The sequence below is a fragment of the Salvia splendens genome, chromosome 6 (assembly GCF_004379255.2).
Source record: "Salvia splendens isolate huo1 chromosome 6, SspV2, whole genome shotgun sequence".
Taxonomy (NCBI): domain Eukaryota; kingdom Viridiplantae; phylum Streptophyta; class Magnoliopsida; order Lamiales; family Lamiaceae; genus Salvia; species Salvia splendens.
Genome location: NC_056037.1, coordinates 18646491 through 18652490, shown reverse-complemented (window position 1 = coordinate 18652490; position 6000 = coordinate 18646491). Strand labels below are relative to the sequence as shown.

Genomic DNA, 6000 nt, shown 5'->3' with positions numbered 1-6000 from the left:
TAGTAGCAGGAGATGCTCTCTCACGCATTCTATTATTTTATTTATAAAATATACTCTCTCCGTCCTTAGAGAATATATATCTTAGGTAAATTGATAAAGTAAGATTGGGTAGGGAGAATAAGTAATTAAAGTATTGTTAGTGGAGAATATCAGAGAGAAAAGACTTTTCAAAATTAAAACATGCATATTTTTGTGAAACGGATTAAAAATGAAAGAGTGGAGAATGGGTCATACTTTATGAGGGAGAAAAGACTTTTCAAAATTAAAACATGCATATTTTTGTGAAACGGATTGAAAATGAAAGAGTGCATATTGTTGTGACATGCTTTTATAAATTTATTTTTGTGACAAATTTAATACTACTACCTACTTATCATAAGACGTCATAATGACGTATATTTAAGTCTCATAATTCTTGTTGTATGGTGATTGTTTAATCAACAAATAAGTTCTCAAACTTATTCAAACGTAAATTTATATACCTGAAATGCGTCAGTAACTGCATTTTATTAGAAAAATATATCTCTGGGTTATTATAAATTTTTATCAAAACTTTGAATAAAATGTGTAAAATAAGTACTCCCTCCGTCCCGTTACAAGTGAGGCGCTCCTAATCGGACGTTGTTTTGTAAAAATAATAATAAATAGTTAGAGTAGAGATAACGTAGAGTAAGTAAGATAATAATGTATATACGACTCTCTTCTATACTATTCTCTGTCTTATTTTACTTTCTCTCCACTTTAACTATTTATTATTATCTTTGCAAAACAACTGCAAAAAATAAACGCCTCACTTGTCCCACTACAAGGAGTATATATTTTTAAGATCATCACACTTGTATATAGATAAGATGCAGAAATTGGAGCAATAGGAAGTGGCGAGAGCATATATACGTTAATTCTTTTGTAAATTAAGATGTGGGGAAGCAAATGCCCACATAATATTCAGACGATTATTACTCACGGCCCACATCATATAATTAATACAAGAAGCTAAATACATCCAAGTATTATTATCTCAAAATTCATCAAGTACAACGGTAAAACGGAATTAATATTGAATAATGACATAAAATAAAAATTCTTAAATATTTATTGTTGATGAACTAGTACGATTTGAGCAAAATGGCTTAAGATTGTGGGCATTCTCATAAGAGTGATGCTAAATGGCTATAATGTGGCTGGCCATAAAGAGTTAATTTAGTCCATTTACATGTATAAAAAAATTACAATTACCGATATAAACTTATATGTGTGTGAATGGACTTGTGAGTTGATACTCATCTTTGAATTCCATTAAGTAAAACACATTAATATCACGAATTAATGTATACGTTGAGCAACAATCAAGAAATGACAGTAGTAATAAGTTGAGCAAAAACTACGAAAGAGCAACACTAACATGTTGAGCAACATATAATGAAGATGATATAAAAGTAAAATCAAGTAGTTTTACACCAAAAATTTGAAAAAAAAATAATTTTTTTTGTTATTTAATTAATTTATGGCTAGCCATAATGTGGCCGCATAGCATTATTCTTCTCATAAATATGTTCATCTTCTACGCCGCATTTATCCTTAGCCTTTGCTTCGTTGGCCATCAGAGTTGTACAATCATCACCAAGTTGCCCATAATAATAGCAACAATCTGACTCAGCCACTTATTGCCGAAAATTTGTCCTAGAACAAAACAAATAATAAATAAACTCCATGCAAAGATTACGAGTTACAATATCGTAGCACGTGTCACTAATTTTGCTATTAGTTGGAACAATTTTGCGATTTGCACCTTGCAATTCACCGACCAAGACTCCACTCATAACCACCAATATAATCAAGATATTATTCATGATTTTCATTTTTGAATTACTCTCTCAAATTCTATGTTGATTTGGCTTCTTATATAACAATTAGTCAATTAATGCTTTTCATAAATGAAATCAATAGGAAATCATAGAACACGTGAAGGAAAATTGAAGAGGAAATCATGATTTTATTTATAACTATATATGTTCATATTGTATTTACTATCTCGATCACAAGCATAGTACCAAAAAATCGTGTAAAACGTTGTGTAAGTCGAATGATTAAAGATAATTTCTCCATCGCATCATCTATTTAAGAAATGCTTTCAAACCATTTTTTTATCTGTAAACAAAGCTAAGTCATGAATTCAATAACTTTGGTGTATCTCTTGCTATTCGTCACCAACATCTCTCAAGCGCAAGCGCAACTTGCGCAACTCCAAATAGGTTTCTACTCCAAGAAATGCCCTAATGCGGATTGAGTCCATTGTCTAATCCGTCGTGAGAGAAGCCACTCTCTCCAATCCACAAGCGCCGCCTATTCTTCTGCATCTCCATTTCCACGACTGCTTCGTCGAGGTCTTAATTTCGTATTTTTCACTGTTGGCATGCATTTGTTTATTTGATTTTAATATAGGTCTAATTTTGTAGGGTTGCGACGGTTCCATCCTGATCGAAAACGGACCTGAGTCGGAGAATAAAGCCTCCGAACATCTAGGTATCAAAGGTTTTGAGTATGTTGCGAAAGCGAAGCAGCTGATTGAGAATGAGTGCCCCGGAGTTGTCTCGTGTTCCGACATCGTCGCCTTGGCTGCTAGAGATGTTGTTGCTCTCGTAAGATAAAAACAATTTCCGTTTTGGTTTGTCTCTTAAAAATAGAAACTTTCTATTTTGAAAAAAATTCATTTCTAATGAGGTGGGACCCATTATTACTAGTAATGCTTAAGTCACTATTTCTTTTAATCTTTCTTTTACTTTATCAATTGTGCATAAAATTTGTGTCGTTTCACAAGTTATTATTTTTAAAATAGGGAGAGTATAATATTGAAATTGATGTATGTGTATAGGTTGGAGGACCAGTTTACGAAGTTGAAGCTGGAAGAAGAGATGGCAGAGTTTCATACTCCAAGCTTGCTATTGCTATATGCCAAGAGTTGATGAGTCACCTGATTCACTCAGAGCCAAATTAAAAAAAAAGTCTTTCGAATCAAGAACTTATCATACTTAGTGGTACTATAATTATTTATCTTTAGTCACAATTTATCACTAAGTAATAAATAATTAATATACATTTGCTCATGTAGGGGCACATACGATTGGGACGGCCGCGTGTTTCTTCATGCAAAAGACACTATACCGTTATAACGCAACAAATAATTATGACCCTGAGATCAATCCCCCCCTTTCTACCGGAGTTGAAGCCAATGGCGGATCCAGGAAATGATAATCGTAGGGTCGGAACCAGTGACGAAGCCAGGATTTCTACGTTGGGGGCCCAAATCGCCATTAATAGTTGTAGGGTATTCAAGTCATTTTAACAGATGTGGGATATTTTCTCGTCGGTGCACAATGATTATCGTTAAAAGTGACGTCGATATCGGTAGATCACACTAAAATTCAATGTAATGACAAGAAATTGAATCAATGTAAAATGAACTTGCACAATAAGAGTGTGTATGATAATAGAATAGATTTTTGTGAGTGTTTATGTGAAAAAACTTAATTAAAATGACATAGAAAATAGATAACAAGATAAAGCGCATACTTTTTTGCAGGGGCGGACACACATAGGAGAAGGGTGGGGCTTAAGCCCTCACCCAAAATTTAATTTTTTTGTTTTTTCTACTTCTAACTTCTTTTATATTTTTGAAAAATCATCCATAGCCCTTACAAAATAAGTGTCTCCAATATTTAATAAGAAATACTATTAAATATATAAATACCACTTAGTTAGTACTTTTTAATCTAGTATTATTAAAAAAGTAAATAATGAAATCAATAATCAAAATTAATTATTATGATTATTTAAATTAGGGTACAAATAAATTTATGAATAAGAGCAAAAACCAGCGAATATACCCATTATTGATTAGTACTACAAAGTTGAAAAAAGAAAATAATAGTCGCCGCTTTATAGAGAAAATAAAATATTATTAATGTTAAGGCTGAAACTTATAAAAAGTTTTATATTTTCGTTCAACTTCAATTATTATGAAGATTTGATTTAATGTTGGAACTTTTATTAAAATTATAAGGTAAAAATGAATTGGGCTTCAAAATTAATCTATTGCGTATAATAAGTGATGGCGGCGCAATTAATAGAAAACTAGTACAAGGAACTAAACCTTCTTCTCTGCCAAGTAGGCGCCGCAGAGCTAAATATTGAGGGCGGGGCAGAGGGCCAGAGGTGTAGAAACTGTGCGGTCGGCGGCCGATTGAGGGCATTTCCCGGCGATTATTCGGAGTGGGCGGTGGGGTCGGCCGACCCCACTCGACCCCACCTAGATCTGCCGGTGGTTGAAGCGGTTGTGCCCTAAGAACGGGGATGAAAATGTTAGGATCTCTATGGATCCACTGACAGGAGACAAATTCGACAATCAACCATTTAAAAATATTAAGAATGGATATGTCATGTTAGCGTCTGATGTTAGATTACGACGATAGTCTGACTAAACCAGTGGTGGATTTCTACGCCAAAGGATCACGGTTTGGCAGGATTTTGCGAAGGCACATGTGAAAATGGGTCGGATTGGAGTTAAGTTTGGGACAAATTGGGAGATTAGACAAATTTGAAATGCTTTCAGTTAAGAATATTACACGAGGCAATAATTAAAGAGATGAGAGAAGCATGAGACAATAATAAATGAAATTTTGCAACATTATATTCAAAGTTTCAACAATGAAAATACTTCTGTTATTATTATTATTTGGATTTGTTTTAGGGGTATGTATTATTGTGGGATCGGGCTCCTTTCCTTCTAACTATATCATTGGGCCAGATTCACAATTTTATTGTTTGGGCTGTTAAGAGTTATTTAAAGAGCATTCATCTTCCCACCGCCTTCCCATGTCCTTCTGGAAAGGTAGTTGGGAAGGCTCCTGTTGCAATGGCCGAGCCCTCTCGAGGAGAGAGAAAGCACCGATAGCACGACAATGGAACAAAGGGAGTAGTAAAATCCACATGCATTTATAAGGTGATCATTCAAATATATGTATAAGCACAGAAGAAATCAAAATAACCACGTGAGCCAAAGCATAGAAAAAGGAATCAATTAAACATAAGAGTCATTGTATCTCCCCCGTAGAACTCTACGAATGATCTAGCTACTCATGTTTTTCTTAAAAGTCAAAGAAATAATCAAAAACATTGTTTGAACAACGATTAAACTAAAATATGAACTCCTAGAATTGGATTGGGCAGATTGGAGGCCCCGTCTTCAATCTTGCGATGAATATTTGTCCTATGTTCGTTCTTCTCTTCTTCTTAGGTAGAAAACTGGGATTTTTGGTTTGGAGGTGTGTAAAAGTTGTGTAGGAGGCGTCTCTTGCATATTGTATTCATTAAGGCTCTATAGAACTGCCGGTCGAACCTGGTGAGTCGCTAGGTTCGTTGAGCTCGAAGCTGGCGAGTCTCCTACTGCCTATGGCGTTTTGGTGCGAGGATCCTGGCGAGTCGCTAGGTTGGTATCTTCACAAAGCTAGCGATTCACCAGTTGTGAAAGAAGTCTCCATTTCGATGCCGGATCCTTTCTACACGTTCTTCATAAAGTGTTCAAAATACCAATATCATAGAGAACTGTAGTTATAACCATGTCTCAAAGTACACAATAAATGATCAAAATTCAAAACCAAGTAAAACTACTCTCCAAAACCATGCTAAAACCAAGTAAATCAGGACGGACGAAAAAAGAAATCGGTGCCAATTAATAGGGGACAAAGAGAGTATATGTTTATTTTTAATGTTTTTTCAAATGTTTTAAAGCATATTTTATACCTTCATCATTTTAGCTTTTTAAAAATATTTTAATGCACTTAAAACCTACACAATTCACGCATATATTTGTTCTTCCTGTTTTTCAAATCATTAAAAGAATTTTTTTTTATATCTTCATCATTTTAGCTTTTTTTGATAAATTCTAATGTATTTTAATTCCATATCATTTTGTCATAATGCATATCTTTTTGATGTTTTTAA

At 34.0% G+C, this 6000-nt stretch overlaps 1 pseudogene; it reads left to right on the top strand.

The window, feature by feature from the left end:
- Positions 1-2167: 2167 nt before the first annotated feature.
- LOC121808923 lies at positions 2168-3400 on the top strand (annotated as a pseudogene).
- Positions 3401-6000: the final 2600 nt, after the last annotated feature.